Source organism: Littorina saxatilis, linkage group LG9 (assembly GCF_037325665.1).
Source record: "Littorina saxatilis isolate snail1 linkage group LG9, US_GU_Lsax_2.0, whole genome shotgun sequence".
Taxonomy (NCBI): domain Eukaryota; kingdom Metazoa; phylum Mollusca; class Gastropoda; order Littorinimorpha; family Littorinidae; genus Littorina; species Littorina saxatilis.
This window is the reverse complement of record NC_090253.1, coordinates 8258249-8283707: the sequence shown is the minus strand read 5'-3', so window position 1 is coordinate 8283707 and position 25459 is coordinate 8258249. Positions and strand designations below refer to the sequence as shown.

General features: G+C 40.9%; 1 protein-coding gene across 1 annotated transcript in view; it reads right to left on the bottom strand.

Moving 5' to 3' along the window:
- LOC138975197 (uncharacterized) overlaps window positions 1–22679 on the bottom strand; it is a 56087-nt gene extending 33408 nt beyond the window's left edge. The window contains exons 1-2 of the mRNA XM_070347852.1: window positions 22536–22679; window positions 9596–9961 (exon numbers count right to left, since the gene is read on the bottom strand). The gene's annotated coding sequence lies outside the window, so the exon portion shown is untranslated. The remainder of the gene's footprint in view (window positions 1–9595; window positions 9962–22535) is intronic.
- Between the last annotated feature and the right edge of the window lie 2780 nt (window positions 22680–25459).

The window sequence follows — 25459 nt, the reverse complement described above, 5'->3', positions numbered from 1 at the left end:
CACAGCTTCACACAACCGCCTGCTCCTGTCGGTGGGCAGAACCCAGTCTCCAGATAGGACAAGGCGCAGCCAACAAAAGCTAACAAGGTGGGAGATAGCACGTTAGAAAGCCCCTTTTTGCCACAAAACCCTTTTAGTTGTGATTGGCTAGGCAACAAGGAAAATATATCATCCATTTCTAGAAAGGTCGAAAAATGGGAGGACGAGTTAAAATGTGATTCTGATAGAAAGTTCCTATTAGAAGGCATAAGGCAGGGGTTCAGAATTACAGATGAACATTGTGTAATACGTACAGCAGAGGGTGATAATCACAGATCAGCCATTCAGCATAACGATGCAGTAGAAAAAGAACTTTTGAAGCAAATTGCGGCAGGGAATTATGTTTTGGCCTCAGAAAAACCTACCATTGTTAGTCCTTTAGCAGCCATTGAAAAAGACGACGGTGACATTCGTCTCATTCACGACGGTAGTCGTCCTATGGGTTGTGCTATGAATGACTATGCCTCAGTGCAACATGAGCATTTTCAGACAATTGAGGACGCATGCTCTTTGGCAAAACCGGGGTACTGGATGGCGAAGTTGGACCTTAAATCTGCCTACAGATCTGTACCAGTGCATAGAGATGAGTACAGAGTTACAGGACTGAAGTGGCGCTTTAAAGGAGAAAGAGCACCGACCTATTTATTTGATACAAGGCTCCCCTTTGGGGCCTCAAAAGCACCAAGTCATTTTCATAGACTCTCTCAAGCAATAGGCAGATGTTTACGACGCCGTGGCATAAAGGGTGTGGTTGTTTACATTGATGATTTTCTGCTGATTGCACCGACTCGAGAAGAGTGCAATAACGCTTTGCATTGCCTGATAAATCTCGTTCGGAGATTTGGTTTTCATATCAGCTGGAACAAGGTTGTTGGACCCACTCAGCGCATTACATTCCTAGGTATAGAGATAGACACACGTGATTGCACTCTGTCATTAGGAGAGCAAAAGTTGGCAAAGGTTCATCAGCAGCTCGATGAATTTTCAAAGAAGAGACGTGCAAGTAAGCAGCAATTGCAGCGCTTGGCTGGACTCTTAAACTGGGCTTGCCAGGGAATCCGCGGAGGCAAATTTTTCTTGCGGCGCATCCTGGACGCTATAAAGCCCCTGCGGCAGCAGAATCACAAAACAAAACTCAGCAGCGAGTTTCATAAAGATGTGCAGTGGTGGTTGGCTTACCTGTGCACATTTAATGGTGTAATTTATTACAACAGAGGCGAAACTCATCATGTGCATGTCGATGCGTGTGGAAAAGCGTGTGGGGTGTTTTGCAGAGGGGACTGGCAATACTCTGTGTTTCACGTGGACACACCGGCCGCCAGCGAGCTTCACATCAACTATAAAGAGCTATGCGCCGCAATACAAGGCATTGAAAGATGGGCGCAGACTTGGACAAACAGCGTTGTGATAGTGCACACAGACAACAGTGTAACCAAAGCAATCATTAACAAAGGGAGAAGTAGAAACCCATACATGAACTGTTTATTGAGGAAACTGTTCTGGCTCAGTACGAAGCATAACTTTTCAGTCAGAGCCATACATGTACCGGGATTGGTGAACACTCTTCCAGACACTATCTCCAGGCTTCATGAGGCAGGAAACTGGGAGAAACTGTGTGTGTTGCTGAGAAACTGGTCGCATAGGGCTGAATGTGTCAGTTCCGACTTAAGCAAACATATGTCAAAAGATTCATTTGTGTTTCTTGTGCAGGAGAGGCAAAGACGTTTGAAGAAGAACTAAACGGGGAACTCGCCGGGTTTAGAAGCAGTACTTTTGCTGACAATACTGTGAAGACAATTAAAACTCACTTAAAATCCTATATGGATTTTTGCAATAGGATGAGCATCCCCCCTGTGCCGGTGACTAAGAGAACTGTAGCTCTCTATGCCACGTATTTAACCCGAAGGCTCAAGCCTTCCTCTGTGAAACAGCATATTAACATTATTCGAATAATGCACCTTACTTACCAGATCCCTCAACTCACCTTAGATTTTTACAGAGTAACTTTTTGTAGGGCCTTGCCCAAGTAAACTCCCGTCCACGTTCTTTTGGGTTGGTAGGAGCTCAAAGTTCGCCCCTTTCTATTGGGTGCTAGTTTTAAATTTGTTAAACCCCAAGTGTTCTTAAATAATATGTGATTTTTGTCCCTATGAAATTAAAAAACTTGCCTTCGGTTTTTGACACCCAAAAGGAACTTCTTGTCACATGAATTTTATGGTTGTGGTTGTGATGGTGTGTGGTGTGTGTGTATGTGTGTGTGTGTGTGTGTGTGTGTGTGTGAGCGTGTGTGTGTGTGGGTGTGAGTTAATGTGCTGTATCCTTCTATGAGTGCGTGTGTGTGAGCGTGCTTGGTTGCGTAAAAGTACTAGTTTAAGTGTTATTTAGTATAAATATAATTTAAACTCTCTTTTTACTGTGCCTGTGACTGGTGGGTACCACCAGTCACAACCCCTCGGTCTGCATGCTTTTATGGTGCATTTGACTTGTGTCTTAAATTGTGAGCTGATGTCAGGTATGTTTAACTGACCAGCAGTGGGCCGCTCACTTGGCTTTTTACCTGCGCCCGCGTCGCAGCAGCGCTCTTCACATATTTTGTACATCATTGCAACATCCAATTTGGCTTTGAGAAAATGTTATTTCCGTCCTTCGCTTTTCTAAGCAGTCAAAAGAGACATACGATTCAGCAGAATTAGGTCGTGTCAATGGATGTCCGTAGACTCAGTAATTTTCCAATGATGTTTTGTTGAACATTTTGTAACAAGAGCGGATATCACATGCAACAGGTTAATCACACTTTTTACATGAAGAAACGGAGACGGATATCTGAAACGATATGTAGGCCTACATGCGTAAGATGTGGTTGGGTGAGTGTGAGTGTTTGTGTGTGTGTGTGTGTGTGTGTGTGTGTGTGTGTGTGTGTGTGTGTGTGTGTGTGTGTGTGTGTGTGTGTGTATGTGTGTGTGTGTGTGTGTGTGTGTGTGTGTGTGTGTGTGTGTGTGTGTGTGTGTGTATGTGGTGTGTGTGTATGTGTGTGTGTGTGTGTGTGTGTATGTGTGTGTGTGTGTGTGTGTGTGTATGTGTGTGTGTGTGTGTGTGTGTGTGTGTGTGTGTGTGTGTGTGTGTGTGTGTGTATGTGTGTGTGTGTGTGTGTGTGTGTGTGTGTGTGTGTGTGTGTGGTATGTGTGTGTTGTGTGTGTGTGTGTGTGTGTGTGTGTGTGTGTGTGTGTGTGTGTGTGTGTGTGTGTGTGTGTGTGTGTGTGTGTGTGTGTGTGTGTGTGGGAGGGTGTGTGTATGTGTGTGTGTGTGGGGTGTGTGTGTGTTTGTTTGTGTGTGTATGTGTGTGTGTGTGGGAGGGGTCCCTCTCTCTCGCTTTCTCTTTCTTATTGCTGTTGGAGACAAACCAGACTTATCTTTGAATGTTTTAGATCTAACATAGTTTGGATTCAGCTTAAAGGCTCAATGCTTCTATTGAAAAGAGTTAGGCGCACCTTATAAGATCGGGGCAGGCTTTTACGTGAAATAAGAGCATCCCTCCACTCTGTCACATACCAAAGAAACAAATAGTCTAAATGCTACCTGTGTTCAGTGGCAATTGTTTTGATGAATGAAGTGTTTAAATGCAACAAGTAACATTTGAAATGTAGTCACAATAAGGCAAAAAAAAAAAATTGTCTGTTTAGGGTAACATGACCAAAAAAAGTAGGGTCGGTAGGTAGGTATTTTTTTTTTTTTTTGTAAATGCTATGTTGGCTGAACATTCACTTCTTATATTTGATGAATGCATGTTTCAAAACTAACGTATAAATAAAACAGAGAGAAAGGGAGAGAAAGAAACGCCAAATGTCTTTTTTTAGCATTTTTACCTCTTTTTTTTCTTTTTTTTTTTTTAAATCAAAAAAAAGTTTTTGGGTCGGCGCCAAATCGATAGGGTCGGTCGGGTTACCCTAAACAGACAATTTTTTTTTTTGGCCTAACAATAAAACTCACCGCAAAAAGCAGCCAGAGTGCTGTGTTTTGGCATGAGACAAATTCAAGGAATGGTCTTACCCCAAATAAAAGCCTGGTCAGATCTAAGATTATAAGCCAAACTGTTTTGATGAGATCATTAGTGTGCCTGTAAGACGGTAAATTGTACTGAAAAAACTATTTCAGGGCTGGGGGTTTTTCGGAGATGAGTGATATATAGCTAAAAGAAGTAGACTTTTGGCGTCTTTGGTGTTGGTTTCTTCTCTGTTGTTCTAAGAACGTGTGTCTGATGACACGCCCCTTCAGCTCCGACCCTTCCTAATTATGTATACTCGTGTAAATATGCCACAGAAAAACCATCAAAACTGTCATCACTCACAGTATTATTTTTAGACTCGCTATCCACTGATTTCCAAAGAACTGCTTCTGCACACACTGACTGCATGACGATTGTGAAATAACTTGATTCACACCTTTGTGTGTATATTATACATTTTAAACCTTCACGTCAACTTACTTACGAAGGAACAAACCTGGGGGAACATCAAAATAAACTGGCTGTGGTGTGATAATAGCGTTAAAACACGTCACCACTTGAATCATTTGTCATTTTATCTCACTTTCCCGCAGTGGGGCACTGCGGTTAAGAAATTAAAGGCCCCTCCTGTTTTTGGAACCGCAGGAGCTTTCTAGTTTGCTGTTAGGTAGATTTTTGGTTCCTCTTTCCTGTCATGCTCTCTTTTTCTTCATGAATTCTTTTCTTTTTTCTGCCTTAATCTTGCTCATTCACCTGTATTTTTTCCAAAAATCTCTTCTCTTGCCGCTTGTCTCGCGATTCATGTATAGTTTAATCTGTTAGTGTTCTGATGTAAGTCCAGCAGTAGATAGGTTAAGCCTATTTTAACATACTGGAAACTGGTAATCTTCCAGTAGGTATTAATTTAGTTTTACTAAAGCCTGCTGGGACACAAGTAATGGGTTAGTGCATTTGTAAACAGGAATCGCTTGACAAGTGGCCCCCTTCATCCCCCCCTTCCTCGTCCTGATATGGCTCTGCGTAGTCGGCTGGACGTTAAGCAAAAAATAAACAAACAAATTATCTCACTTAAATAGCAATTAAGGTACCTCTGAACATTTGCATTCGGCATGTGTGCTTCCAATAAGCACATTGCTGAACAGAAGAAAAGAGTAAAAGAATGAGGGAAAATTGTATTCGTCCCAAAGAATTTCCCCTAATAACTCACAATCCAAACATTAGATGTTTTTGGGGGATAAAATGTCGACAACCATTGCTGAAATACTGATTTCCCGAGATGAACTTTTAGCAGACCTTCCAAAGTACCAGTGCAGTCAAGATCAAGAAGGTGTGTATGTTTGTGACGTCACATGTACACGTGCAAATCATTATAGCGGAAGGGCCTCCTAATATGGACTGGGTCCTAATATGGACCACCTTTCGTTCTGACAAACTAATGTTGCCAGAGCGCTCAGAACAGTTTTATTCGCTGAATGCATCCTCTCTTGATAACTTGCACATGTCGAAAAAGTTGTGGACGCACAAAACCGTTAGTTTTTTTTTCTCCCTTTTGTTTTTTTTTCTCACACTTTTAGCTTCGTTCACTCTAAATCTGACGCTTAAAATGGACCAATTTCTCTCGAAAGACAAAGCTATAAACACACAACAATTGCATTATAGGACAGCTGAGGCTGTATTCGCTACACTTTAGCAGTGTTGGCCCTGAGTTTCTGTCACAAACAAAAAAATTATAGCAAAAACTCGAAGTATCTCTGTGTTCCCTAATATGGACCACCTTCAACAAATAGAAGAAAAGAAAAGATAAAGGACGGTTTCAGTCATTCTCAAGAAGCTTGCTGAAAATGACCTATAACTAGCCCTCGAGATTTCAAAAAATTATACTTCTTTACGTGAAAGTTGATCACTTCAATTATTTTCTCTCTGTTTTTGATTTTGTTTAAACAGTTTCCTCTTGTGTTTCAAATACAGTTCTCGTCGAATCCAAACCTGTAAATCTGAAGCATATTTCAATTAGGCTGACTTGCATGGTAAGTTGCAAGTTGTATCATGTTATTTTGAAGAAAACAGGGCTTTTTGCAGTGATTCTCGAAGGTCTCATCACTGGTACGGTCCATATTAAGCGCCCAGGCCCCTAATATGGACCAGTTGTGATTTTTTTCTGTATTTTATTTTTAACAAATGACTGTAAAAGCTAGTTCTCTCTAATTAGTCTTCAAGATTTACGAAATAGAGAACAACTAGGGGAAGGGCCCCTAATATGGACCACTTTTTGTTTATTGCTGATAACTAGCTTGTTTTCTTGCGAAGAAGTTTCATTTTGTGGTTGGTAGTCCTTCTCTCTTAGTTTAACCGTTAGGCCTAATTAGAGTGAAATAGCTTTGATAGACATTCAGCAAAAATTAAATACAGAAAAAATCACAAATGGTCCATATTAGGAGCCTGGGCGCCCAATATGGACCAGTGAAGCGGCCTTCACGAATCACTGTAAAAAGCCCCCTATACTTCAAAATAACATGATACAACTTAGTGTACAAGTCAGACAAATTCAAATATGCTTTAGATTTAGCTGTTTCGGGTTGATGAGAGCATTATTTGAAGCACACCAGGAAACTGAAGAAGCTTATCAAAAACAGAGTGAAAATAAGTGAAATTATCAACTTCCACAAAAAAAGACTATTTGTTATATTTTTTTGAAATCTCGAGGGCTAGTTATAGGTTATTTTCAGCAAGCTTCTCAATGAATTAATCAAAATTGCCTTTAGCTTTTATTTTCTTCGATTTGTTGAAGGTGGTCCATATTAGGGGACTCACACATGCTTTGAGGTTTTGCTATTATTTTTTGTTTGCAGTAGAAACCCGGGGTACACACTGCTAAAATGTAACAAATACGGTCTTAGCTGTCATATATAGCCATTTTTGTGTGATAAAAGTTTTGGCTGTGGACAGAAACGAGTCCGTTTTAGGCGGCAAATTTAGAGTGAACGCTGCCAAAAGTAAAAAAAAGCGAAAAAGCCTAACGGTTTTGAGGTTTGTGTTTCTGCAACTGTTTTGACATGTGCAACTTATCCAGAGAGGGTGAATAAAGCGAATGAAATTGTTTTGAGCGCTCTAGCGCCGTTAGTTTGTCAGAATCGGAGGTGGTCCATATTATGAGCCGGTCCATATTAGGAGCCTTTCCCCTACCAAACACAAAATGAAACAACTTTGCAAAAAAACAAGCTAGTTAGCAGCGTGAAACAAAAAGTGGTCCATATTAGGGGCCCTTCCCCTATCAGGATGCACCATAAAATGTTTTACTTACTTCCGATTAAAACTGTATAGTTGTATTTTATGTCTTGCATATTTTCAAATGATTTAAATGAAACACCCAAAGCCGCGACTTTGCTGGTATCGATATTTTAAAGAAACAAAAATACGTCATCACTACATAAATACAAACAACGTGACGTCATTTTAATTGACGTCAAAATCTGTATGATTACCTTACCTTTCCAATGATATGCCGTTAAAGAATGTCAGATAAGCGGTTCAACTTCTATGCCCGCTTAAAGGCATATGTACGCGCTCCCGTGTTTACAAAGTGTAGTTTGCCCATAATCGATGTCAAACGCACCATAAGACCATGTAATGACGATATGTCGCCATGCGCGGACCATATACATGCATTACAGCTTGTTTTAGAGTCTCAAAAACTTTGGATGTAAACAAAGACGCGGAGTTATTTCCCTTGCGTCAACGCTACCTCTGTTGGCAAATCTATAAATAGGACGATCCAGATCAAAATGAAAATTAACATATCTCAACATTGAAGGGGTCCTAGACCACAATATTTTGCAGGGAACTTAATTTAGCATGTCTCCAGCTGTTGGTAAAGCAATTAGCGTGTATAGTCATCGAGTACATATGGCTTTAATGAACCCAACCCTGTAAACGGGAATAGTAAGCACAAAGAAGGAAAATACGCACACAAAACCACGTTTTTCTCAAAAGCGGTATAACGAAAAGCCCCAAGACTCTAGATTTAGAATACTATCGTTAAAATCTGTCAAAAAAGTGTGGTAGCAACCCCAACCCCGTCTGGTTGACCCAAGTGGTCACTGGCCGACAGACTATACTCTTGAACGCGTCAAAAGAGGGGCTCTGGCGAAGCTCAAGCGGCAGGGAGTTCCAGACGGAGGGGCCCGCGGAGGGAAATGCACGCTGACCAGCAGATGCGAGTTTCGAGCGAGGGATGTGAAGGCAAAGTGGGTCAGCAGCAGAACGAAGGGGACGGTCGGTGGGCTGGGTGTACAAGACGCGAGAATCATTTCTGATTTTTAAAAGTTTGTTACAAAAACCTGCGTTGTTTTTGGCTCACGTAAGTGTAGCCTATGCGATGCTAACTTTTGTCTGTCTGTGCGTGCGTGCGTGCGTGCGTGCGTGCGTATGTATGTATGTATGTCTGTGGTAGAAACTTTAACATTTGAAGACGTCACAACATTTGAAGACGTCACATTATGACGTAAGAGGGTTAGACGTCACGCGAAGGAATTACTGAAAGTCTCGGTCATTGTTATTTTGCCGAGCGGGCCGAGACTAGTTTTTTCTTCGAAATCGGCCATTCAGATCTAGATCTAGTGTCTCGCTTTCTTGCACAGTGTCACCTATGCCGCTTACTGTCTGTGTGTGTGTGTGTGTGTGTGTGTGTGTGTGTGTATGTGTGACGAAGTGATTGAGTTTGTGTTACTGTTAAAGTTTGTGTTACTGTTTGTCGATTTCTTACGTGAGCCTTGAAGGCTTTGCCTCTTGTTTTCGTGGTTTTTGTTTTGTTTTGTAATTGGTTTAATTTTAAACACAATTTTATTCAAAATACATGACACGAAACAATTGACAAACATGCAGCTATAGGACACGAACTCAAGCAAATGCTTATTTGACGTGACACAAGTTTTCATGATGGTGGACAACACGATTATTAACCAGAAGAACAAAATGTAGGAGGGGGGTATGGGGAATTAGATCAAAATAGAGGGATCTACAGAGGGAAAAAAGTGTTGTGATTGGTGTGTCAAGCTTCGATCTTGGGGTGTTAATTTACCAAACCATGAATGTTCGCTGGACTGCATGATCACGTCAACGGCAGTTGGAAACGCAGAATGTTAAGGAAGACAACGGTAGCGATAACTCCAGCAGCTTCTACAGCAGTTATACGTTCAAGGAATGGACGCTATATCATGATAAGTATGGAGAAAATACGAATGAAGCCGTCATGAGGATGAATCAGTTGACTGAAGGTTTTACTCCAGCACACAAGCCATACCACACGGTAAAGCTTAGCGACATCATAAACTTGTTCATTTTAAGCACTTCATAAAAGGATAAATTCATCTACACATTTTAAAAGCTAGCTGCAATTGTTCTCGAAAGTATTAATGATATATACAGAGTTGGAGCATCCTGTCTCACACTCCTAGTTCTGCGTGATAATGCAGCCAAGTAGACAGTTACACAACTGAATAAAATAGTGTATGTTCAGGGCGCAAGTAACATTATTAAACATGAAATTTTACTTACCGCAATTTTCATCCGATGTTGTCAGGGTAATAATCCAGAACTTGCTTTGGAATCAAATTTTGTGTTGTCTTCCCACTCAGTTCCAGAAGCCCCAATAAGCGTGTCCGCCTTTTAATGGCGTCAGCATTGCATTACTTCGATGTGTTTGTCGTCCAATGGTTGCTTTCTCTCCTCTCCTTGTACTACTAGGCAAACAAAGTCGTTTGTTTCTCTAACGTGTTCGTTTCAGCAAAATGTACTATCTATCGATAGCTCTCGTGGACCGGGAAGTATTTGCTTGTACTGCTGCATCTCTCATCCTTTGGGTTTGTGTTGGTTCCCCTCTGTATCTCCTCTAGGTTACCTTTGTCTCGGTGAAAAATGATTCTGAAAAGGACAAAGAATGGCCATCCTATCATTGTGTTTTTGAGAGGGGGAGGGGGGGGGGGGGGCGAGTGAAAGAAAGAGAAAACAAGTCTCGATTCCCCTTCTATGTTGACTAAACTTGACTAAATGTAAAAAGAGATTGTGTACATTTTTGTTATAATTATAATAAACATGTTGATCTTCCGTCGCGATATAACCCGTGATTTGTAATTTTATTTTACATTTTTACAAATCACGGGTTAACAACCGGGGTGCGTTGCATAGGCAGAGCGCCACATAACGTTTGCGAACGTTTTCTAGGCAACGCATAGTTTTGTTGTGGCGCTCGCGAGCGTTAGCAAGCGCTCGGTACGAGTACCATTGTCTGGGCCTGGGGTCACTGAAGCGTAACAATGGCGAACGCTCGCCGAGAATGGTCTAGGCAACGGGTGTTTGCGGGGAGCATTCTGTAACGTACCTGAGAGGTGGCACGCCAGAAACTATTGCACTGTACTGAGCTTGCCGGTTGACTCTCTCTGTCTCTTTCTCTCTATCGCAGTCTCTCTCTCTCTGTCTTGTTTGCTCTCTTTCTCTCTCTTTCTCTGTCTCTGTCTCTCAGTCCCTCTGTGCCTGTCTCTCTGTCTACGTCTCTGTCTCTCTCTTTTTCATTCTTTCTTTCTTTCTCCCTGGGGTCCTGATTTGGCCTATTATGGTCCGCTGGACCCGAAAAGCAACAGCTAACTAACTTCTTTCTCCCTTCCCTCTCCCTATGTCTTTCTCTTTCTTTCCATCTCTCTCTAAATCTGTCTGTCTCTCTTTGTGTCCGTATGAAAGTCTCTCTCTCTCTTATCTTTTTTGCTCTCTTTCTATCTCTCTCCCTTTCGCTCTCTCTTCCCCTCCTCATCTCTTTTTCTCTCTCTCTCACTCTCTCACTCTCTCTCTGTCTCTCTGTCTCTGTCTCTCTCTTTCTTTCTCTCTCTCTCTCTCACTATCTCACAAACAAACAAACAAACACACACACACACACACACACACACACACACACACACACACACACACACACACACACACATTCACCGATACAGAAGCACAGACACACACACACACACATTCACAGATACAGAAGCACACCCCCACCCCCCCCCCCCCACACACACACACACATTCACAGATACAGAAGCACACACACACACACACACACACACACACACACACACACACACACACACACATTCACAGATACAGAAGCACACCCACACACACACACACACACACACACACACACACACACACAAACACACACACATTCACAGATACAGAAGCACACCCACACCCACACACCCACACACACACACACACACACACACACACACACACACATTCACAGATACAGAAGCACACCCACACACACACACACACACACACACAGAGACAAACACACACACACATTCACAGATACAGAAACACCCCCCCACACACACACACACACACACACACACAGAGACATACACACACACATTCACAGATACAGAAGCACACACACACACACACACAAACACACACACACATAGACACGTATAAACACACACTCGCAGACACGCGCGCGCGCATACGCACGCATGCATACACACTCACACTCACGCACACACACACGCACGTACACATACACGTGTGTGTGGTGTGTGTGCGTTCGTGTTAGCTTGTTTGAGTGCGTGTGTGTTGTGCGTGTTTTGTGTGGGTGGGTGGGTGCGTGCGTTAGTGTGTGTGAGTGTGTGTTAATGGTGGTGTGTGTGTGTGTGAATGTATATGTGTGTGTGCGTGGATGTGTGTGGGGGGGTGAGGTTGTGTGTGTGTGTGTGTGTGTGTGTGTGTGTGTGTGTGTGTGTGTGTGTGTGTGTGTGTGTGTTTGTTTCTGGGTGAATGTATGTGCATGTTTGTGTTATGGTGTGTGTGTATGTTTTGCTTTTTTCACGAGATCGAACTTATGATTGAAAAGGCTGACGACCACAAACATTCACAGAGAGAAGAATGCGTGCAGAAAGTGACTCATGCGGGTTATTGTGATGTCTCTCTCTGTCTCTCTCTGTCTCTGTCTCTCTCTCTCAAACGTATGTGTGCCTTTTATCCTTCTGAAAATGTGCATATGTGTGTCTTGCGTCAACTTGGTGTGATAAGAAGACATTCTCGTGTATTACTCCTTCTAGTATCTAAGATAGTATTACTGCATTTTATATTGGCTTGGTGATTCCTTCATAAATCTTAGGTCACTTTTTTTTTTTATAAATTTTTTGGCTCACGTAAGTGTCGCCTATGCGATCGTAACTTTGTCTGTCTGTGCGTGCGTGTGTGTGTGCGTGTGTGTGTGTGTGTTTGTGCGTGTGTATGTCTGTGGTAGAAACTTTAACATTTCGTCATTTGAAGACGTCGCATTATGGCGTAAGAGGGTTAGACGTCACGCGAAGGAATTACTGAAAGTCTCGGTTTTGAGCGGGCCGAGAAGAGTTAGCTTAAATTTCTTTTCATGTCTTGGCGTCTCAAATCTTATTAGTCAGAAAGCGCATGCACGTAGTCTCGACCAGCGCGTGGTGTGCTTCTTTCTGAGTACTTTACGTCACAAATTGTACTTTACGTACTTGATGATGACGTAAGTTAATTGTATGTGTTCTATTTCGTTGACTGAGCACGGCCGGGACCAGTTGGCGTGAGCGCTGGGATTTCGAGTTTCATTCGACATGTCAATGCATCGCAGTATGAAATAATACAGGTAGGAGGTTAGTTCTTGTACTTTGGGTCAACCAAAGTCGATAAATGCATTCTTCACTATGGTATTGAGTCTGATTTCGTCGTCCATCTTGAATCGAAAAGCACTCTTCTTACAAAAAAACCCAACTTCGTTGCGAGCTACGGCGAAGCTTCGCATGTCAAAACTTGAGAAGCGATGGGGTCAAAGTACCACGCCGTAGCTGTGGGTTTTGGGTACTTTCTTACGTGAGCCTTGAAGGCTTCGCCTCTTGTTTGTTTTTACTTTGCTACCTGATCCTTTATTTGGTTAGTGTGTCGTGTTATGTTGGCTTGCCTTAAAAGTTAGTTGATCTTCTGTGTGTGTGTGCGTGTGCGTGTATATGTGTGTGTGTGTGTTCTGATAACGTATGGTTGTATTGCCCGTATTGTGATATCTGTATATCACATGGCGGTAAAAAAATGATCTTATTCTTATATTACTATTATTGCGTGTGTCTGCGTTTCATCATAAAAAGTGTGTTCCTATGTATTCCCATTTCTCGTCGCGATATAACCTTCGTGGTTGAAAACGACGTTAAACACCAAATAAAGAAAGAAAGATTCCCATTTCGATTATAACCATTTTGCTTAGATCAGGACTAGCTGTAAGAAAGGTCCTACGGACCTAATGCTATCTGTCCTGTAATAAAGTTCAAAGTTCAAAGTTCTCTGTCGCTCTCTCTCTCTCTCGTTCTCTCTCTCTCTCTCTCTCTCTCTCTCTCTCTCTCTCTCATACACACACATTCTTTATGTTCGTCTGTCTCTCCGTCTCCCCATTCTCTCTCTGCCTTTCTCTCTCTTTGTCTCTCTCTCTGTCACTCTCTCTCTCTCTCTCTCTCTCTCTCTCTCTCTCTCTCTCTCTCTCTCTCCCCCCCCTCCCTTCCTATTTCCGTGTTATGAATTGTGTGGGTGTATTTGCTTGTGTGTTTTGGTAGTAACATACGTTGCTGCATGGCACTTTAAGTGTGTCATCTTGTATTTGCTGCAAGGTCGCGTTATCTGCTTTTTTCACGAGATCGGACTTAAGATTGAAAAGGCTGACGTCCACAAAAAGTCAGAGCGAGAAGAATGCGTGCAGATAGTGACACTTGTGTGTGTGTGTGTGTGTGTGCGTGTGTGTGTGCGTGCGTGTTTGTATTTATGTGTGTTTTACTGTTTGTTCCAGGTATGTTAATGTGTGAGTGAGTGCGCGCGTGTGCATGTGTGTATGTAAACATATATTTGGGTGGGGGGGGGGGGGAGGGGGTGTTTACGCGCGCGTGTGTGCGGAAGGGCGAGAGGGAGAGGGGGGCGAGAGAGAGACAGATAGAGAGATCGAGAAAGAGAAAGAAAGGAAGTGAGAAACAGACAGATGAACAAAGAGAGACAGAGACACGGAGAAAGAGAGAGAGAGAGAGAGAGAGAGAGAGAGAGAGAGAGAGAGAGAGAGAGAGAGAGAGAGAGAGAGAGAGAGAGAGAGAGAGAGAGAGAGAGAGAGCGCACGCGGGCTTTTTTCTCCTGAACATTCCCCTTTAATCAACCTTTATTGACTGACATGAAGACCACAACACTTTTCCACTGACTCGACAAGAAATCCAACTGTCAAATCTGACCACCAAAAAAAACCCAAGTCGCGTAAGGCGAAAATACAACATTTAGTCAAGTAGCTGTCGAACTCACAGAATGAAACTGAACGCAATGCAACGCAGCAAGACCGTATACTCGTAGCATCGTCAGTCCACCGCTCATGGCAAAGGCAGTGAAATTGACAAGAAGAGCGGGGTTAGTGGGGCTCCTATGTTGCAAAATCAATCATTTCTTGTGACAAACACCAAATTTGGCATACATGTACAGTTTTATGTGCTTAACAAAACCTGATACAGAGCCACCGCGAAAAATTAAAAAATCGGTAGTTTTTATAACAAAATTCAAAATGGCCGCCAGTAAAAACGGTTGGGTATGTTAGGCATATTTCATTTCATGTGACAAACACCAAATTTGGTATTAATGTATGGTTTTATGTGCTTAACAAAACCTGACACAGAGGAACCGAGAAAAATTTAAAAATCAGTAGTTTAAAAAAAAAATTCAAAATGGCCGCCTGTGAAAAAGGTATTCAGGCGTATTTGATGCTACAAGTCATTCTCTTGCAATAGAAACTAACAGAAACAATTGTTAAAACATAACAACACATGTATACATGATCAATGGTGCAGCGATTGGTTGGACGGCGTGGGTGGCAGGGTTGAAGAATCGTTGGCTTACCTAACCTGTGCCAACAAAAAACTATCGCACAAATGTTCGTACCAAAACGAAAACATTTATTCCTGTGCCATTTTATTCCATTTTTCTATGCTATTAAGGGCACCTAACGTGGCTATCTGGAACTCTTTTAATATAAAAGATTGAATTTACATGGGTTATGTGACCGCCGCCTAAATAAGGGTACCCCAAAAATAAAAATGAAAGGTATAATAATGACATAACACTAAAAAGTATTCATCCTGTTCTGGATAGATGTTGTGCCTCATGAATTTTTTTGGACTTTTTAATGGGTACCTAAAGTTGTGATCACATCCCCTTTGCCACGTTAAGGGTACCCTTATTTGGCGGCGGTCATGTGACCCCTGTAACTAAATCTTCTTTTATCTGAAAGATGTGCCATTTGTGAGAGCCTTTACTGGCATAAAAAGTTTGAATAAAATGATACGGGAATGAATGTTTGAGTTGGGGTACGAAAATGGGTGCAATAATATTTTTACACAGTTTAATTTGCTGATTTTCACAGGCATGCAAGCACAGCTGCAGAGAGCAGAGCTCTTCAGTCCTTCTTTGCAGCATTTGCAGCGTTTTGTTGTACAGCACTTCCACACTTCATGCGTTCTCGGCACATGCTGGATACCTCTTGAAGGCTCGTCCAAAATAACTCCCACTTTCCAGCCTTGGACTGCCAGCCCCACAATTGGTGTTGGGTTGTTTGCCTGACTGTATATTTACTGACGTAGTCTAATTGGTAGATTGCTCTTCTCAAACTCATGTCCTGCAACAGCACGTTACTTGTAAGGGTGTTTTGGGGAATTTGGCAGCGCTTTTGACTGAAGAGGTACCTTCTAGCACTGTTCACACCCAGGAAGTTTGGTTTTGTCCTGCAGAAGTACCACAAAATGCTCTTGAACTGACCTGTCAGTAGTACTTAGCTCTCAAAGAGGAGCAGACAACCTGAGGAAAGATTGTGTGATGTCTACTAATGCATGCCATACTTGTCAAGCCCCCAATACCACCGAAGAACAACACAGCATCACAGTCTGTAAAACTGTGAAACATGGGCAGGCAGGGTGACTTCTCAGGGCCAATGTCTTTGGCAATGTGGTGAACAAAAAATGGCTGAATCCTTTTCCATAGCGATGCACACTTCATAAGCAGAAAACTGAAATCAGCTGGGATGAGAAGCAGACTGTCTTAGATGTCTGGCCTCCTCTAAATCCATGGTGTAGGAAATCCACCTGGGGTACCCTTCATACAAAAGCTGAAAAGTGACAATTTTATTTGAATAATGTTTACTATCTCAGAGAGTTAGCCAAAGTCTTCACACAAAAGATAAAATGCAAAAATTGTATTTTAACTATTTGTATAATTCTTACTATTTAAGGTCAATACAAAAAAACTGTTTCCAGTTATCCAACTGATTCTTAAATCTTGCTGGCCGCTACATTCATTAGAATTCTAACAGTCGCTTACAGAATGTTGACCCTTGTGAGGGTATGGTAAACCCACCAAATTCACAGAGGTAGCTTACGCATATGTGTGCATACTTGTTAATTATCAAAAAAAAAGATGCAAACTGTTCAGCTACTCTGGAGGTATTAGGTACCAACCTTGATAGTAATGGTGAAATCAGCTCGTTTGTGTGGCACCGGCAGAATTGCTCATAATGTATTCACGCAGCACTCTTGTTCTCAGGAACCCGCATGTGGTGTAACCCTCAGTTGTATATTCTGTTAAAATAAAATGCACATCAATGCACGGTCAACCTAAATTAAGTAAAAGGTTGAGAAAAAAGTAACACACCAAAATCGTAACAGTGTTGAGACTCAGACTCAGAGAGAGGTACCACTTTTTTCAAAACCACTCATTTCTCATTTCATTAGCACATAAGCTTATTGCATACTCTTGTCTTTTAGCTATCATCTTTGAAAGTTTGATCACAAGACCGTAAAGACCTGGAGAATGTTTTTTTCCCCCAAGCTGGCCCTCCTACTAGTTAGTACATGTCACTGTGGCCTACTCACTCTAAGTCACTCCCCCTCCCCCCTCAGTTTTTGAGTCACTTGAGAAAAAGTGACTCTATGTAATCGGTCAGTGTTAGTCTGTCCGGCCGGCTGTCCGGCCGGCCGTCCGTAGACACCACCTTAACGTTGGACTTTTCTCGGAAACTATCAAAGCGATCGGGCTCATATTTTGTTTAGTCGTGACCTCCAATGACCTCTACACTTTAACGATGGTTTCGTTGACCTTTGACCTTTTTCAAGGTCACAGGTCAGCGTCAAAGGAAAAATTAGACATTTTATATCTTTGACAAAGTTCATCGGATGTGATTGGAACTTTGTAGGATTATTCTTTACATCAAAGTATTTACATCTGTAGCCTTTTACGAACGTTATCAGAAAAACAAGGGAGATAACTAGCCTTTTCTGTTCGGCAACACACAACTTAACGTTGGGCTTTTCTCGGAAACTATAAAAGTGACCGGGCTCAAATTTTATGTGAACGTGACTCCCAGTGACCTCTACACTTTGACGTCTGCTTTGGTGACCTTTGACCTTTTTCAAGGTCACAGGTATGTCTTGAAGGAAAAAAATTGAAATATCATATCTCTGAAACTATCCATCGGATTTGATTCAAACTTTATAGGATTATTCTTTACATCAGGTATGCATTGTGTTGTGAATAGCAATTTCTTCCTGTCCATCTGATGCCTCATATAATATTCAGAACTGCGAAAGTGACTCGATCGAGCGTTTGCTCTTCTTGTTTTTAGAAACTTATGGAAGTCAAGTCCTTTATAATAGGCAGGACTAATTATCATGCCTTGAACAATCTCTGTCTCCTTGCCTTTTATTCAGAGTTCTTTTAACTTGTCCAAAATCATGTGGATGGCGAGCATGGTTTCCTTTCATTCAATCAACAGATAGATCTAGATCTATCACAATCCAGTTTCAGCAAGATTTGAAAGTGTGCAGGATTTCAGCGCTTCAGCCGATCAAAAACAGACCCGAGGGGACAAATAAAGATTATAATGACGTGAAATTGGTGAATGAAAGGGTAATCTTAAAAACTTACCCTCACAAACGTTGTTTTCGCTCAAATCAAAACACGCATTGGTCCGGAGGCCGCCATCTTGAATTTTCTAGCTGCGGATATATACTTTTCTAAAAAAAATATAAAACTAAATGACAGAACACAAAAGTACCCATGAAAATATTTATTTCATGTATATATTATCAGCAGACAACTTCTGGTGCATTGTTAACAATTGAAGTTTAGATTTGCTGAGTTGGAAATATTTACTGCTGATGGCTTTCGGTATGAAAATCGTCTGCTGTAGATGTAGCCTTTTATTCATTATTATAAACACAAAAATCAATTTCTGAAGTGGCTCTGTATCTGAAATCATTAAAAACATCATAAGGAACAATATCACGAAGTATGATGTTTGTCACAAGATGTGATTAATTGTTGAGTGATTCTGCAACATAGGAGCCCCACTAGGTAGTAGTTGCGCTGAGAAGGATAGCACGCTTTTCTGTACCTCTCTTCGTTTTAACTTTCTGAGCGTGTTTTCAATCCAAACATATCATATCTATATGTTTTTGGAATCAGGAACCGACAAGGAATAAGATAAAAGTGTTTTTAAATTGATTTCGAAAATTTAATTTTGATAAATTTTTTTATATATTTAATTTTCAGAGCTTGTTTTTAATCCAAATATAACATATTTATATGTTTTTGGAATCAGCAAATGATGGAGAATAAGATGAACGTAAATTTGGATAGTTTTATAACAAATTTTTATTTTTACAATTTTCAGATTTTTAATGACCAAAGTCATTCATTAAATTTTAAGCCACCAAGCTGAAATGCAATACCGAAGTCCGGGCTTCGTCGAACATTACTTGACCAAAATTTCAACCAATTTGGTTAAAAAATGAGGGCGTGACAGTGCCGCCTCAACTTTCACGAAAAGCCGGATATGACGTCATCAAAGACATTTATCAAAAGAATAAAAAAAAACGTATGGGGATATCATACCCAGGAACTTATGTCAAATTTCATAAAGATCGGTCCAGTAGTTTGGTCTGAATCGCTCTACACGCACGCACGCACACACACACACACACACACATACACATACACCACAACCCTCGTCTCGATTCCCCCCTCTATGTTAAAACATTTGTCATAACTTGACTAAATGTAACAAGTCGCGTAAGGCGAAAATACAATATTTAGTCAAGTAGCTGTCGAACTCACAGAATGAAACTGAACGCAATGCCATTTTACTCGTAGCATCGTCAGGCCACCGCTCATGGCAAAGGCAGTGAAATTGACAAGAAGAGCGGGGTAGTAGTTGCGCTAAGAAGGATAGCACGCTTTTCTGTACCTCTCTTTGTTTTAACTTTCTGAGCGTGTTTTTAATCCAAACCTATCATATCTATATGTTTTTGGAATCAGGAACCAACAAGGAATAAGATGAAAGTGATTTTAAATTGATTTGGACAATTTAATTTTGATAATAATTTTTATATATTTAATTTTCAGAGCTTGTTTTTAATCCGAATATAACATATTTATATGTTTTTGGAATCAGCAAAGGATGGAGAATAAGATAAACGTAAATTTGGATCGTTTTATAAATTTTTATTTTTTTTTACAATTTTCCGATTTTTAATGACCAAAGTCATTAATTAATTTTTAAGCCACCACGCTGAAATGCAATACCGAAGTCCGGGCTTCGTCGAAGATTACTTGACCAAAATTTCAACCAATTTGGTTGAAAAATGAGGGCGTGACAGTGCCGCCTCAACTTTCACGAAAAGCCGGATATGACGTCATCAAAGACATTTATCAAAAAAATGAAAAAAACGTTCGGGGATTTCATACCCAGGAACTCTCATGTCAAATTTCATAAAGATCGGTCCAGTAGTTTAGTCTGAATCGCTCTACACACACACACACACACACACACACACGCACACACGCACACACGCACACACGCACATACACCACGACCCTCGTTTCGATTCCCCCTCGATGTTAAAATATTTAGTCAAAACTTGACTAAATATAAAAAGGAAAGGCCCTGCTTCTCCACGTGGGGTACGAAACTCAAACACACACACACAGATATCCTGAGGCCCAATGCATAGCGTCACCCCAAAAATGTACTCATGGACTGAGCTGTAAGCGATTGGACTCGTCTACTTTGGTCAGTGCGGGTAGGGAGGGCTGTTCCAAGTACAAAGCGACTGTTCGCATGATCGCCCCTAATATGCATGCATGGACTCGGCCGTCAGCGAAGAGATGGGTCCATTTACTTGAAAGTGGGTAGAGAGGGTAGAATTGAGTTCGCTGCGAACAGTTCGCCGCGAACATAGCGTTGTTTACAACATGAAAACTGTTTGTCTCTTCGCGAACAGAACGTCCGCTCTATGCAACGCACCCCTGCTGTGCGAGCGCTTGCACTTCGCAAAAACACAGCCAGCCCGCGAGGAGGCGAACACAATAATGACCTTGACACGCGGAACCCTGTGATCATTAACCCCTCCGCGAGAACGTTTCGCATGCTGAAGCGAACGAGCCTTGCGCTGTTACATTTTGGTTACATAAATATCAGGTTAAACTAAATCACAGTTATTGGCTGTTAGCAAGCGAATGTACAAAAGAAGAAAGATTAAGATTGTTACAATGGAAAATATTACATAATATTTATGCCACAAATATATTATTAAATAAAATGAAAATTAGAGAAACAAAATTATGTACATTCTGTAAACACATTGATTATGTTGAACACTTTTTTTGGCAGTGTGAGAAGTTGACGAGCTTTTGGGAAAATGTTGTCCATTATATTTTTAGAAATACAGGATTAAATGTGCACCTTTCAGAACACGATGTTTTGTTTGGTTATCAACCAAATAATAAGGTAATTAATCACATTATTTTGATTGCAAAAATGTGTATTAGTAAATATAAGTATGGTGATAGATACGATTTGAATAGTATATTGGAAAATGAAATGTACATTAGAAGATTGTGAGTATTGTATAAGTCGAGATGAGGTGAAGTGATATGTGACGTTTGTGAATATTATGTATGAGGGGGGTGGGAGGGAGCGGAAGGACGAGAATGCGTGTATCTGTCTTTGGGGATGCATATATATGAGTGTGCGTGTGACAGGGGGTGCGAGTGAATGGATCGGGGGTAAAATAGGCTTTAGGTGGGGTTTACCTATGTAAAGAAACGATGCCGGGTTTTCTAAAATTCAATACGATCAGGATGTTATAAGATAACAGTAGGCCTACATATAGATTTATTGAAGTGTACCGGTGTATGTGATGTTATTATGTTTAGATGTCAGACAAACATATTTTAAGAAAATGTTAGCCATTATATCTTTTGTTTGATGGTTATACGCATACATATGTCTCACCAACACATATTCCAACAACACATACACATTTAAAGGAGATTAACGAATTTTAAAAAATAAAAAATAAAAGAGGTATTGTACATGAAAATGTTAATGTCCATTGTAGCTCAAACACATTTATAAGGAATATTGTAACAATCAGTGGTATTTATTAAACGCCCCACATGATGTGCTTGGCAAATAAAATAAAAACACAAAAAAACAAAAACAAAAACCATCAACAAACAACTAACTAACTAACTAACTAACTAACTAACTATGCATTTCTCTTACGGCTTTACCAGCCGACTGAAAAGTTGAATCGACCTGATGTTTGGCTCGCCATCTTGAAATTTCTTTCGTCTGCTCTTTCACCCACTTACCCAATTCAAGCCTGCTTTACGGCTTTTATTTAAACTTGATTTTTACAAACGTTTCTGTGATAAATCATGCCTAAAAATGTCAGAGCTTTTATTGATTACACAAGGTAGGCATATTTTATTAGCACTTATAATGGTAGCTGGGGCTGTTTGAATTGTTATGATCTGTGACTAGATTATTGCGTTGAGATTGTTTGCGTTTGAAAGTTGGTGTACAAAAAAATAAAATACAATGAAAAATAAAAACACACACACACATGCAGAACACGTTGTATTCAGGTACTTATTTTTCACCAAAACGCCACACTCACTCATTTCAAGCAAAAATTCACGTTGCATTCACGTGCATGGAACTCAATTCTTCTTCTCTTCTTCTCGATCGCTCAGAATTCAATAAAAAAACGCAACATTATTTCTACCAAACCACAACCACAACCACAACCAAAAATGTACGTTGTATTCACGTGGAATTAACGTAAAACCGCAACGTAATTTCCACCAAACTACAACCGCAACCAAAAACTCTCGTTGCATTCACGTAAAATGCAACGTTGTCTTATAACGTTATTTTCACGTGATTTCGTCCATACAAATTTACGTAATTTTTACGTTGAAACGCAACGTAACCCCAACGTTCGTCAACGTGAATACAACGTGAATACATCGTGAATACAACGTAACATTGTTTGCTGGGATGGGTCGATTGAGCTGGTGTGTAGCTTGGAATCGGCGAACATAGGGTGTTTGTCAAAAATTGGATTCCTACCTGTAGTACTGAGGGGTCGCCCCCTTTGGGAAGAAGTGGTCGAATTCGACCCCTGCAACTTGAAGACTGTTACGTTCTTACTTGTGCAGTCAAACAAATACAAAAGCAGACTTTCGGTTAACCAGGCTTGATGTATATGTTGTATTCGTTGTCATGAGAGGAAGTGCTAAACAAGTTGCTTCCCTTACATACATATTGTCATATAGCGTAGTGCTCTGACAGTAACACAATAATGCAACTTGGTGCTCTGCTAGTTACGCAATAATGTTACAAATTAAGAGTATCGTTCCTTTGAAACAGTGGGGCATAAACACATGGCAACTGATCAGTGAAGGCAAGCCCCCATGGCGGCATTGAAGAATAAGCTCCGCTTAGCATATTTTTTCGAAAGGAAATGCGACAGATCGACTGAGCGGGCACTGCATAGCATTTTATTACCATGTCAGTGCACCATCTGGCTATTTGACCAATCAGGACTGATTCTAGGTGACCCGCTAAATGTTATAGCAGTCAGGCTGGGTTATGAGCACAACAACAAATAAATAGATACATAAATAAAGTGAAACAAAAAACAATAATTAGAATGAAGATTTAGGCAAAGTTCACTCATGTCAGTTATCAATTATTTATTAACGGTATTTGTTTGTTTGTTTGTTTGTTTGATTTTAAAACGTTGTTTTTGTATTTTTGCTTCTAGACCTAAGTTTTAAAATCTAAATAATAAATTGACAGCTTGTAACACAAAAATTCTTAAATCATAAAAATATTCTGTTTTCATTAAGACATGATCAGTACAACTCGAAGTTTTAAACGTTTTAAAAAAGGGAGCCCGGAAGCAGGCGAATTTTCTGCATATCGCTTGCTTCCTTTGAAGCCATTCGCCGCCGATAATTTCTTGTAACTCGCAGTCGTTTGTTGCATTTTAGATTCAGAGGTACACAATTACGTGCTATTGCACATACAGCGAGTCGCATTGTAATCACAAACAGAAACTGATGACGAAATTGTGAAAACAAGGAAAGTGCGTGACACGGGTTCACGACAGCTCAAGGGTAAAATAAACCACGAAATCTGGTGTGTTAGTTAGTTAGTTATAAGTTGTTGCTTTTTGGGTCCAGCGGACCACATAGGCCAAATCAGGACCCCAATCTAGTGTGTGGTTTACGCAAGCTAAATAGCCATTAAAAACGATCTGTGTCATTTAATGCTGTTAAATGCTATTGCAAGTGTGTTCCACCACAAGGTTAGAACTGCTTTTTTCGTGAGAAGATTTAAATCGTTCTGTAAACCATTTGAGACAGACTGGGGCTTTAACTTCATATTTAGGCGACAGAAAATCAAAACATCACAAGTCCACGAGCACCTTTGTCAATGTTTATCACAAACTAAGTGAAATGTTTTTTCTTTTCATGTACATGGAACAACAAATATAGTATCACTCTAATTCTCATCTCTTTTGTCTTTTGTTGTTGTGGACATTATTCAATATTTATTAAAATGTTCTTTGCTTCAAGCTATTATTCAGAGTCTTTTTCCATTCAATATGTCTAATTCCAAGTTCAAAGCAGATCATAAGAAAATGAACTGTGTATGAAAATCCTTGAGTTTTGTTGAGCTGTGGTAATGCAGGGGAGGTAACCTCATGTCTGTGATGGAATCACAAGTGTCAGATCAGTGGTCACTGGTGCAAGGGAGGTAACCTCAAGTCTGTGATGGAATCACAAGTGTCAGATCAGTGGTCACTGGTGCCAGGGAGGTAACCTCTGCTGAAACAGTACACTGCGCCGGCTGTAGTGACGACCAAGGAAAATGTCGGCTGCTTCTGTTGTCAGTGTAGCGCAAGAACAAGAACAAGAACAATTCTTTATTTAACGAGGGTAATAGAGTAAGCAGTGATCTGCTTTTTTACATCTGGCCCTCGCCCTAAAGAGGGACTAGTCTAAAATTGCTAAAGAATAAGCAAGTAAAGAAAACTACTGATACATGATTAAAATAAAATGAAAGTAAGAACATCGAGTTGTTGTAGCTGGTTGTGGCGTTGCCCCGGTTCTGCATACACCCTCACTGCTGGGCTCAGGATTTGAACATCACATTGGGCGGTATTGTATCCATACTGAATCTTGTGTGTATTTCATTCAGCCGTGGTCTGATTGTAAAAAATACTGTAGGAGTGGTGAACGCAGGGGGTATTTACTTAAGTCATTTAGCGAAGTAGATGAAGACAGAGACACGGACTAAACACTCTAATCAATGTGATGAAGGTGCATATATGTTTCAGGCAAAATATTCAATGTTCAAATTTCAACTGCTCTGCTCTGCTTGAAATATGTGTGTGTGTGTGTGTGTGTGTGTGTGTGTGTGTGTGTGTGTGTGTGTGTGTCACACAGATGTGAGTTAGGTATTTGGAGACAGGGTTGGGTTTTGTAAATACGTCGTGATTTTAATCTCCCTAAAAATTGGATTGTTGATGCGTAGACAGGTTTGAAGAGATAGCACGGGTTTCGTGTGATTCACGAGAAAATAGCCCTGGCTTAGCAGAATTGTGTTCACGAGTTTGAGCGAAATAGCTGGTTTGGGGACCGATAGAAGTTACAGCGTATCAAACTAGCAACCGGGCGGGGATGTAGCTCAGTCGGTAGCGCGCTGGATTTGTATCCAGTTGGCCGCTGTCAGCGTGAGTTCGTCCCCACGTTCGGCGAGAGATTTATTTCTCAGAGTCAACTTTGTGTGCAGACTCTCCTCGGTGTCCGAACACCCCCGTGTGTACACGCAAGCACAAGACCAAGTGCGCACGAAAAATATCCTGTAATCCATGTCAGAGTTCGGTGGGTTATAGAAACACGAAAATACCCAGCATGCTTCCTCCGAAAGCGGCGTATGGCTGCCTAAATGGCGGGGTAAAAACGGTCATACACGTAAAAGCC